This window comes from Equus asinus, chromosome 1 (genome assembly GCF_041296235.1).
Source record: "Equus asinus isolate D_3611 breed Donkey chromosome 1, EquAss-T2T_v2, whole genome shotgun sequence".
NCBI classification, from domain to species: domain Eukaryota; kingdom Metazoa; phylum Chordata; class Mammalia; order Perissodactyla; family Equidae; genus Equus; species Equus asinus.
Genome location: NC_091790.1, coordinates 201,059,896 through 201,072,885, shown reverse-complemented (window position 1 = coordinate 201,072,885; position 12,990 = coordinate 201,059,896).

The window sequence follows — 12,990 nt, the reverse complement described above, 5'->3', positions numbered from 1 at the left end:
GACCCTGGAAAGAAAAAGTAAAAATAAAACATTAGAATATTAAAGGTAATTCTAAGTAAGGTTCCTCCTCCTTGTGTGTGTGTGTGTGTGTGTGTGTGTGATTTTTCAGAATCTTGGGTTTCTCCTAACCAGATATTTAAAAAGAACTGGTCATATATTTTCATTTAAGCATTTATGACGCTTCTCAGTGAAATGAGAAAGACAGTTCTACATCTGGTTCTGGGATCTTAGATCCTTTATCTGCTCCTTTTGAAAAAGATGATAAAAACAATCGCTGACTTATGTTGAATGCTTACTATCTGCCGAGGACTGCGTGAATAAGCACAAACATTGTAGCTGTTAGTCGTCACAGCACCCCCATGTGGCAGATCCTTCTCAAGGCACATCCTGTGTGCCTCTAGTAAGTGCTTACTGCAATAATTCTCTCACTAAACAAGTCTGTTGACCGTGTTAAGGTTATTGAGGTTAAATATTAACGTGCAATGTAGAGGACCAGTAGGCAAGCATTAACACTTTCAATTCCTCCATTCATTGCTTCACTACCTCCAGAGATTTGATGATTATCTTAGAGGCAGAATGGTTTGAATGTGTAGACAACTGTAAACGGACTTTGATTTTCTTCCTTCCTTTGGTCTAAGTCAGTGGTTCTGAAACAGTGTGTATAAGAATTACTGTACTGAGTTGTATAAAATCATGTATACTGTACTTTAGGAGCAAGTAAAGAGATGCTCAAGGTAATTCTGACTATATATGATTTTCGCCTAATATGCTGACTTTATGATGAATCCTTTGCAGGGAAATAATAACGAGAGATTCAGGCTAAGAGAGAAAGTAAGACTCAAGAGAAGAGAGCCAGGGAGACTTCCAGGTAGGGTGAAAGAGGCGCCTATCAGCATACTAGCCAATCTGAGATCAAGGGTGTAGGAACAGGACAAGGCCAGGAGGAATGAATGCCAGATTCTGTGGTAAAAATACTTTATTTATGTTATCTCACTTAATTATTATAGCAACCCTTCAGATATGGAAACTAAGGTTCCAAGTGTCTGAATAACTTGCCTGGTGTCACAAAGATGGCAGACAGCAGAGCCAATATCCAAACCCAGGTCTTTCTCACTCTAAAACTCCAGGCCTTTCCACCATAGCTGGCTTCCTTGTGGGTTAGGACTTCCTAACCACAGAGCCAGAAAGAACTCCAGGGAAAATGGAGATGTTTAAAGTTGGTTTAGGATGGCCTAAAGCTTGGGGCAAGATTCTTGTGAGGCCATGTAGGGAAAAATTCTCTTTACTCACGGAGAACAGAGGGACTCATCTGGTATGGATGGTTTAGGAAGCTAAAGAGAATCTTACAAAAGTAGCTGCATCCATGCCTAATCATGATTTCTTTCCTTCTGAAAGCTTGGAAAAGACATCCAGAGACTGGGCTGTCATTTACACGTGGTGGACGTGTGGTGGTGTCCTTCAGGTGCTCACCTTTCTGGTCCCTTGGGAATATCATTTTAGCATCCCAGTAAAAGACATTGCAAACTCAGAAATCAGACCTTCATTAGGCTGGAAACTAATCACTTGAGAAAAAAACATGCCCCCAACTTTGAGGACCAGGTAGCAGCTTTAGGAGAAATAGCCACTGGCTACAACAGTGGCGACGTGGAGCTAACACTGACACACTCACTGGCAGTAAGAGAAGGGAGAGCCCTGGAGGAACTCCAAGAACCACTGAGGAAGTCGATGAGCCTCCAGACACTCATCGAGAGCAAGGAGCTCCAGTGGCTTTGAAGGCTCATGAACACTATTAGTGAAGGGTGTAAAGTGAATTTCGTTTGACAGAAGAAAGGTTGTCCAAGTAATACAACTGGGTACTAGAATAAGGAGAACGACTTTAGATCTACAGCTAACAGTATATTCCGCCATCATTTTACACAGTCGAAGCGTTTACTGCAAGAAAATAAATTTGTATCTGCTACCCACTGTATATATAAATTCTAAATATTGAAGAAGTATACAATTCCATCAAAGACAAAAATGAGTGAATTTGAATATATACACTTTAAAAAATCTAATAAGTCAAGCTACTGAATAAGAAATATATGACAAGCATCACTGGATCATGTGATGGGATATGAAACTTGTCGAAGTGTGTGAGATCATTTTCTAGGATCCACCAGTCAATTATCAAATAAGAAATGAGGAAACAGTTAAGAGGAGGAAAAACAAATGAATGCATAGAAAAGTCTACAGCCTCATACAACTTAATACACACACACAAATGAGTACAAGCAAAACATGGGACCTCTCTGTATTATTTCTTATAACTGCATATGAATCCACAAATATCTGAATAAATTTTTCAATGTTAAAAAAGTCTATAGCCTCAAAAGTAATTAAATAAATGCAACGTAAAACAAAATTAAGGTAGGATTACATATCATGTATATAAGAGGAACAAAAAAATAATGTTGGCAACAAGATGGGACACATTACACTCTTACATTGTAAATAACATTGCAAGTCAGTTCAATCAGTTCTGGAACAATCAGACTTTTGAATTTTCTGCAGTTAGAATTTTAGATAGGTCCTCGTGCAGGTCTCTTTCCTTGGATTTTTCAATTTCAAAAATCTTGCACACTTGTTTTAACTGAAGAAAACATATTTGTATACAAGACAATTAACAATCTCCTTCCTTTCTCCACTTTTACTCCTTTTTCCCTAGTAAAAAATGTTAATAGTTTAGAATTTCTCTTTCTACACCTTTCATTATTGCGCAGTGTCTTATAAATAAGGATGTTACAGTGTCCTGTTTTAATAGAGAAAGGGGAGATCTCAGCCATAAGAGCAACATGGGAAGCCCAGTGAGTGCATGACATTCTTCATATTTATGAAATCAGGATTAAAAAAAGAGAATCATACAGATTTGGGCAGGTTTCTTAACCTAGCACATACCTGTCCTTTATGCCAAAGTAATGACAGTGAATATCAGACTGGAAAAGAACAAATCTCAAAACTCAACATTAAAGAACAAACAATCCAGTTAGAAATGGGAAAAAGACATGAAGAGCTATTTCACTGAGGAGAATACACGATGGAAAATAAGGACTTGAAAAGATGTTCAACATCACTAGCCATCAGGGAAATGCAAATCCAAACCACAGTGAGATATCACTACACACATATTCAAATGGCTAAAATAGGGGCCGGCCCCGTGGCTGAGTGGTTAAGTTCGTGCACTCTGCTGTGGCAGCCCAGGGTTTCACCAGTTTGGATCCTGGGCGCAGACATGGCACCACTCATCAGGCCATGCTGAGGCAGCATCCCATGTGCCACAACTAGAAGGACCCACAACTAAAATATACAACTATGTACTGGGGGAATTTGAGGAGAAAATAAAGCAGGAAAAAAAAAAAGATTGGCAACAGTTGTTACCTCAGGTGCCAATGTAAAAAGTAAAAAAATTTAAAAAATTAAAATGGCTAAAATAAAAAATAGTGACCACATCAAATTCTGATGAGGATGCGGAGAAACTGGATCATTCATACATTGTTGAGAACATGAAACGGGACAGCCACTCAGAAAAATTATAGAGTATTCAGTTCACGGTCATCTCCTTCTTAACTTGACTTTCAAACTTGGGATTGTCTTAAAAAACAGGTCAAAATTATTGGTTGAGAATTACTAAACAGAGATTTTAGAATTAATAATGAATAGTTTTTTAAACACCCAGAAATGACATGTGATTATAGCATATGTTCTCAGTAACACAGTGGTGAAAACTTTATCTAGGAGTAGATAAGGAAATATTTATAGCTCAGGTCCAAGTCTCCATTGCTCTGGTACTTACTACCTAGTCCACTGACACACTTACGCATCCCGTGCTGAACAACCATACCGGTCTATTGTCTAAAATGGAACAGGCCCTTTACATTATAGCAAATATGCTAACTGCAATTTCTCAGTATCTCTGTCTCTACTGCTTAAATTTCAAACTTCAAAGAAGGAACTTCACTTACTGAATATCATTTTCTCTAGTTATTTATTGTCTTCATGACTAATTCCATATTCCTTTGCCCCCCTCCAGCTAAATACTGGATCTCAAGATCAGCTACCTGAAGACAGCAAGCAATGAGTAAGATCTTACATTTGGAAAATTATTAGCCAAGAAAACCAATCAATAAAAAGGAAAGATTGGGGTCTCCGGAGGTATTTCAAATCCAGATAAGAGAATAGCACTATTCCCCAAGTGCTGGAGTGGAGAGACAAAAGTAATTTAATAACCAAAAAACTTTGAAAGCAAAATCTCAAAAGAGAGAAAAGAATGATTGTAGTGAGTATGTCAGCAGGAAAAGAACAAAGAGAAACGACTTGAATCAAACCATGTGGTTGATATGAAAAATATGGCAATATAGAGGTACTGTAGGATTTATTAGATGTATTGGGGAAGAAAAATAGAAAATAGAAAAAATTTCCAAGGGCAGAAGGATGGGCAATTTATGTGAATGGACTGAGCTGAGCTTAAGCAACAGCTCTGAGGTACTGACTGACTCCTGACTCAGCCATTGTAGACATCAAGAAGTGAGTACTGACAGCCACAAATGGCTGGCCCAGTCTAGTTTGGTAGCACTATCGAGGTGTCTCTCCTGGGTGTCTCAGAGTCACCCATAAAACCTGGCATTGCTCTCCAAGCCTTCCATAAACGGAAAATCACATGAGCCCCTGACATCAGGTGGCTCAAATCCTTCTAAGATCTAATTCCATCACATCTACCTGTTCTGAATGAAAGGTTCCCACAGCTCTCTCTCTAAGAATTACGCTACTTTTAGACCAAAGGGTGGGGAGGAGAACAGAAAATTGCTTATTTTGAATGCTGGATCCCAAATAAAAAGGCTTCTATTTGATAGGATAGCAAAAATAGTTAACCTGATCACCTGTATAAAATTTGGGAGATATTTAAAAATTTTAGCAAGTGTTGAGAATTCAGTTCTTTTTCCTGAATAATGATAATCTCGATGTAGGTATTTGTAATGGACACCAAAATGATGATGACCATACTTTCTAGAGTGACATTTTGGAGTCTTGAGATTGTTCTAACTTGAACTCCAAATTACATCTAGAGAAAGATCTTCTTCTTGCCTCTAGGCAACCCTCCTGCTTTTCTCCATAAGAAGGGGTGCTTTTATTTAGCGCTAAACTGGGTTTCCTGCATGTAACAAACTGACTCGTGGTATACTATTTAGGGTAATTAAACACTAGCTGCTGTAACAACCCTAAAATCTCAAAGGTATAACACTATAGAAGTTTATCTCCTGCTCACACTATAGTCTATTTTGGGCTGGGTGGCTCCCCTCCATTCAGCGACTCAGGGATTCAGGCTCTTTCCATCTTCCAATTGCCAATTCCAATAAGGGTCACCAGGTCTCCTTTGAGGTGAAGAGAGGGCTTAAGGATCATATGGGATCTGCCCATAACATTTCCATCCACATTTCACTGGCCAGGCTTGGTGACACGTCCCTACATTAGCTGCAAAAGTGCCAGGGAATAGTCTTCATGTGTGCACAGGAAAAGGAGTGAACAGAGAACTCTCTATCACAGGTGGTTTAATCTTGCTGTTTCTACCCTACATTCCCTTTGTTTAGATATCCGTATCTACTGTAGCAGTGGATGCATGCTATTATACATTTGTCAAAACCCATAAAATATCCGACACAAAACGCAAACCTCAATGTAAATGATGGACTTTAGTTAATAATAATGTATGAATATTGGCTCATCAATTGTAACAAATGTACCACACTAATGCAAAATGCTAGTAATATGGGAAGTTGGGGAAAGGTGAGGGAGTTATGCGAACTCTCCGTATTCACTACTCACTTTTCTGTAAATCTAAAACTTTTCAAAAAAATAAAGTCTATTCATTAAAAAGGAAAGAAAAAAGGAAGGAGCGTGAATATACTAAAATCCACTGAATTGTACACTTTAAATGGGGGAATTGTATGGGATAGTAATTAAATCCCAATACAGCTGCTTTTTTAAAATGTAAAAAAAAAAATATTAAACATGTATTTTGTAGTCTCCAAATCAACCACAAAATATAGAGATAGAGTATAAATTATATTAAATAAATTAAGATAAATTACTAAAATACGTTCAAATAACCCAGAAGGGAAAATAGAGAAACGAAAAAGAGGAAAAACAGAAAACTAATAACAAAACGACAGATCTAAATCCAACTATATGAATAATTGCATTAAGTGTGTCGACGAAAATAATCCATAACCAATCTATAAATGAAAATTTGGGTGAGTTTATTGTGAGCTTAAATTTTAGGATTATAACCCGGGAGAGTCTTTCCACAAAGGAACAGAGCACTCCAAAGAAGTGGGGGCATAAGGGTGGTTATATACCCTCAAAGAGGGTGTTTCACATATGATTGAATTGTCCCTTCCACAACAGTCACAAGACTGTTCTGTCGGCACAGAGATTGATGGAAATAGCAGGTAGGTCTTCTGTCTCAGTGAACACAGCAGGGTGGCAGTCTGTTGTCTCCAGCTGAGTGGTCACAGGTGAGCTGGGTGGTCAAAGGTGAGTGCAGCAATCAGTTCCTAGCCTAAGGAAAAATGCTTATCCCTAAGGAAATGCTAATGTGGGGGGAAGTTGCACCTTTATCTCAAGGGCCTTTGTTCTGGCCACAGGAAATGTCTAAGCAGATATGCAATGCGTGCTCAATAGCCACAGTCAGGCGCTTTTGAAAAAGAAAGTCAGGCCGAATTAGGTTTATACCAAATGGCTTCCTCATATACTCCAATATATCCTATTGCTTGCCATTTTTATTTGTCATTTCCCCCTTTTGATCTCTAATCTTTCGATAGAAAGCATTGATGATCAAAATATTGTCCCTCGGCGCCAGGGTGGTTGCTGCCTGCCCTGGGTCCATCATGTCCCTTGGTGCTAGGCTTTTATTTCATTTATTTGCCTAGTCGTCCACGTTGGGGGAAATAGTGGACAAGCATAGAGTTATATATATATTAACAGAGGAAGCATTTCATAAGTCATGTAATTTCCAATTAATTTTAGATTGTTGCACAAACATTGTGATGTGGGGTCGGTGAGCCGAGGAGTCCAAAGAAAGATTTCTTAGACTCTTAAGATGTGGCAGTAGTGCTCTTTTATTTAGAGAATAGTGTAGCATGGGGACAGGACCCATGGGCAGGCAGAGCTGGTGCGTGGGGACAGGACCCACGGGCAGTCAGAGCTCCTGCTGCTGCCCCGAGTTGAGGGTTAGGGCTAAATTTAAGGCATAGGTATGTGAGTCATCTCTTTACAAAGACAAAGGAAAGAACATGGAAAAAAGTTAAAATGGTATCAGTGCAGGTGGGGTCTGGTCGTTGGGTGATCCCAGGACTTTTAGACAAGAATCAAATCGGATTAAGTAAAGGTTAGAAAGGTTAGATGCCACCACCCTAAACCAGTTACATGAGATTGCCAGACAGCAACCAACTTAAGTTCTTGCCTTCCCCATTAAGAGCTTCTAGGGACAAGGTCATCTCTCCTCTTCTTCCTGGTACAGAGAGGGAGGCACCTTTTACAGATAGAGATTTACCTTACAAATGTAAATGTGTCCCAACAAGGGCAAGTTCCATTCCCCAGAGCCTCCTTCCCTGTCCCAGTTTATGGAAAGCAATCATTATAAACCTCTTGCCAATCTCCCTCTCTTTAAGGCCAGATGGGCTTGTTCAGTGTTCCACTGGTATGGCTGTATTTGCAGCTATATGTGCTTCTTCTTTGGGGCTAAAAGATGTTATTACATATGGAAGGTCTGACTAAATTTACTCAAGAAGCCCTTAATGATAGTCAAGCAGGAATAGTCTCATTAAATACTGAAATGCCTTTAATGAGAAGGGCTGTCCTTCAAAACAGAATGGCTTTAGATATTCTTACTGCATCCCAAGGTGGTACATATACAGTCATTCAGACTGGATGCTGTGCTTTTATACCTGATGAGTCTTCCAAAGTGTCATCTCTGCTAAAGCACATGAAGAAGCAAGTGGATGCCTTAAGTGATCCTACACCCAGTTTGATTTTCTTGATTGGTTCCCTTTTCAGTATCAGTTCCCTTTTCGATCCAGAATGGAATTCTTATTTCTATTATTTATTGGAATCCTTGTGCTGGTCATAATATTCAAACTAATTGTTGTTTTCTTTACTCAGTGTTGTAAGAGTAGCATACAAACTGGAGTAATGATTGCTCAACGGCTTGAGATGGTTGATCTGTCTTATAACCCTGGACAAATTTCCTTTTCTGATAGGGACTATGACTAAGAATTCATTTCAGACTAATCCTTTTAAAATTCTGCGTTATCGTTACTGTACTTGTTCTATAATCATATACAATGTAAATGTGAAGTGTCATAAAAAAGCAGATATACAATGTGATGAGGATTTTTAGGCTGCTTAATTTTAAAACGGTTTATGATGAGGATTTTAGGCTGGTTAATTTTAAAAAACTGAAGATGAGAAGCAAGCTCCGAGGACTGGAATTTGCTTGCTCTTTGAGAGATATTTGCATTTGTCAAGGAAGGGGGGATGACCTTGTAGGGACCTGAAATTGGCCACCCCAAGATATGTCTCTTTGGCATCAGGATTATTTGAGGCTCATTGCTTTTGATAAACTGGGACAGGCAAGGAGGCTCTGAGGAATGGAACTTGCCCTTTATTAGGACACATTTACATTTGTAAGATAAATCTCTATCTGTAAAAGTTGCCTCCCTCTCTGTACCAGGAAGAAGAAAAGAGATGACCTTCTCTCTAAAAACTCTTAATCAATACCAAAGGCAATGACTTAAAATCTGCATTTTATTGTGCTAGTCTGGTAATCTCCTGTAACTGACTTCCCTCCCCCTCCCAACGTTGGCATCTCCTTAAAGATTAAGCATCTTTCTTTAGGCTGGGAACCTATTGCAGCGCTCATCTGTGACCCCCCCCCCCCCAGCCCGAGGCAACACACCTGCCACCCTGCGGTGCTCACTGAGACAGCAGACCTATCTGCCATTTCCATCAAGGGCTGTGCTGACAGAGCAGCCTTGTGACTATTGTAAAAGGGACATTTCAATCACATGTGAAACACCCCGTTTGGGGGTATATAACCACTCTGTGCACCCCACTTCTTCGGTGCCCTTTCTTCCTTCGGGAAGAAAGGCCCTGGGCCATGGTTCCTCATAAAGCTTTGTTTAATTTTCTCTTGCTATTCTGTCTCATGTGAATTTAATTCGTTCTCCAGCCAGACGAACCCCCATTTGGGGAGAGGAAATGTCCTCCTCCCCTACACTATCCAGGCAGTAGCCAAGGCCAAAGATTTGTTCCACATAACCATTGAGTTCCATTAGGAGTCACTCGATAAATTCCTGGCCTTCAAGACCAGTCTGTTCCAAATTAATCACTTTCTTTAAGTATAATAATATTCCAAACAAATTATAAAATAGGTATACAGTTTAAGCATAACAAATGTTTAAATGAGGAGATACAAGGTTGGGAATACAGGCCTGGTCCAGAGTCTTGGGACAGCTGTCTACAACAGATGTCGTCTTCTTCTCCTCCTGGTTTGGTCCTTTTCAAGAGGGCTGCAAACAGTCTTATTTGATGTCTCTTTCAATAAATAAATTCTTCAGGTTACAGTCCAAGATCCTTAAGTTCTGGGAGCTCTGTGAAAGAATCAGCTACCAATCTTTCATTTTACTTTAAGTACCTCAATAAGACCGTGACAACAATGTAATATATCCCTTAAGGAAAGCTCGTTCATATATTTCTTCATCTAATTCCATAGGCTGTTTTATTGTTATTTCAAGATGAGACAGCCGATGTTTACAAAAAGTATAGATCTAAGATTAAGGAGCACTAGCACAAGAGCTTTTGGCCGTGAGAGAGTAACTGCTTCTGAAAGCTTGCCAATTAAGTTCTAGTTGTGCCATTAGTTTTACCAGTCTTGAGGATCGAGGATGGTAAGCACAGTGAAAATGCTGCAATATTGGCCAAACATTACAAACAGATTTGAGTTCCCCAGTCACTGCAGAACTCGTGAGGAATTCCTCAAATAGGAATTATTCTAATAGTAATTTACCTACTGTTAAAGCTGTTGCTCTTCTGCAAGGAAAGGCCTCAAAACAATGTGAGAACATACAGATCATTACAAGATATGTTTATCCTTGAGATGGTGGCATTTGGACAAAGTCCAATTGTCATACCTCAAAGGATCCCTTAGGAAGGGAAAGCGGCCTTGTGACCCATGGAGTGGGTTTCTTATTGGGCCCGAACCACATCTGCGAGGGGGTGTCAAAAATTCGCCCTTTTGACTGCCATATCTGTTTCTTTTGTTCTGTGGCAATTTCTTGAGCCTGTAGAAGGAAATCTTTTACTGGGTTAGCAGAGTTAATGGAAAGTAGCAGGCATTCTTGAGGCTAGATAGTGTAACATCCTCACTTATCATTTAAGTAAGACTCATTTGTAAACCAAATTAAACAATAGAATGCAGTCGTGATTTTTTCCCCTTGCAATTGTGGGGACCTGGAATTGGCCACCCCAAGATATGTCTCTTTGGTATCAGGATTATTTGAGGCTGATTGCTTTTGATAAACTGGGACAGGGAAGGAGGAATGGAACTTGCCCTTTGTTAGGACATGTTTACATTTGTAAGGTAAATCTCTATCTGTAAAGGGTGCCTCCCTCTCTGTACCAGGAAGAAGAAAGGAGATGACCTTCTCTCTAAAAACTCTTAATCAATACCAAAGGCAAGGACTTAAATCTGCATTTTATTGTGCTTGTCAGGTAACCTCCTGTAACTGACTTCCCTCCCCCTCCCAACGCTGGCATTTCTGTAAAGATTAACCATCTTTCTTTAGGCTGGGAACCTATTGCAGCGCTCATCTGTGACCCCCCCACAGCCCGAGGCAACACACCTGCCACCCCGCGGCGTTCACTGAGACAGCAGACCTATCTGTCGTTTCCATCAAGGGCTGTGCTGACAGAGCAGCCTCGTGACTATTGTAAAAGGGACTTTTCAATCATATGTGAAACACCCCGTTTGGGGGCTATATAACCACTCTGTGCACCCCACTTCTTTGGTGCCCTTTCTTCCTTCGGGAAGAAAGGCCCCGGGCCATGGTTCCTCATAAAGCTTTGTTTAATTTTCTCTTGCTATTCTGTCTCATGTGCATTTAATTCGTTCTCCAGCCAGAGGAACCCCCATTTGGGGAGAGGAAATGTCCTCCTCCCCTAGACAATGTTGGAAGCAAGGTAGCGAGGTTAATGGTTGGAGCAAATTATAAACTAGTTCCTGCGTCCAGGGGGCAGGCAGTCAAGAAGACTTCTAGATGTCAGAGTCAAAGCATCTTTTTGCAGCGTGAAAGGTCTTGATGATGTCATCGCACATTCAGGTATCTTTTTGAGCGGCTTACAACTCACACAGCAACAGATAGGAATCTCTCTTAAGTCTCTATCAAGTTGTTCAGCTTCAGTTTGCAAGGTTTCAGGAAAAAGAGCATGTTCAATTCTCAATGATTCCAAATGAAAATGAGGTAAAAATTGAAAACATTAGTTTGGAGGTTTGTAACCAGATATTTCAGTAGAAGAATTCAGGATCCAGTCCAGCTCACAGGTAGAAAAAGCCTCAAAGACAATTAACAGAACTAGGATCTAATATCCACAAATGCGTATTATAATTTTTCACTGAAACAATTCTTCTCTCTAAAATCACCCTCATTTTTACCCAAGATAGTCAAGTTAAGACTAATTGGTTTGCCAAAATAAGTTTAGTTTCAAGAAACTTGGCCCGATTATTTACATAAGTGCAGCAAGAATAGCAATTGATCATATAGGCTCTTAAATCTGCTTTGCTGGAATTTTTTTTGAGGAATCTCAGATTGAACTTTAAAGACTTCTTGAGGCCAGAAAAGCCAAGCCAAGGATTTGTGCCATGAGGCCTTGCCTGCAATACCTTAGATTTGGGTGACTTTCTCTCCTTTCTTGAGATTCCCCAGAATATTTCGAGGTTCATTGCACCTGCCAGATAAGCAAGCTTCCTTACTTACCAGGTAAGATTGCTGGAATCTCTCTCTGTAAAGCAAGGTACCTGGCCCATATTTCCAAGTGGCTTTATTTCCAGAAAGTCAACCTTATTCCTCAAAGGCAGTATTGTCATATCTGAGTCTGTATCTTTCTCTCAAACATGACATTCCAGTCAAAGTTTTGGTAAGATAACAATGTGTCCTGTTACAAGGAGAACAGATTCTTATTGAACTTATGCAAATAACTATATTGCCATGAAATAACCATACTCACTCACAAAGAGTTTCCAAATTCTGGAGGGATCAGGTAGGGAGAAAAAGACAAATGTTTCAGTTTTGCTCACAAAGGTATAATTTCACTGATTGCTATAAGACATGGTTAGCATAAGAGAAAAGATTTCCTTAAATCTGAGAAAACAAAACAACACATCAAAAACAATATTTCAAACAAAAGTCGTAAAAAAAATTGTAATCATCCTGAGTTCATTCAGTCCTGTATAACCGGTTCTTGATCTTAATCTCTGTTAGCAGTTTTGTTTTTTAACATTAAAACTCATTTGCTTAATTGGATTTACTTTAATCTTAGTCTGCTTCACCAGGCATAAAACTCCTTTCACAATTTCTCCTTCACAAACCTTCTACAACTTTCTTTTTGCCTTCAGAATTTGTCCCATGCTTTCTTTCTTCCCTTCTAGTACATTAGGACAAATTTATCTTTCTTAACCAACCAAACAAAATATTTCCATTCTTTATACCCTTTTTACTGAAAACATACATTTTAACTTTCCTTGAATACAGAGCTGTTTTCCTTATTAATTTCCAATAGCTTTAATTACATATGTTAATTAGAACTTTTAACCATTAACAGACCCTAGTAAACACTAAAAGGTAAGCAATTACAAATTCTTTTATATCAGCATTCTAAATACTTCATAATTTCTAGGAA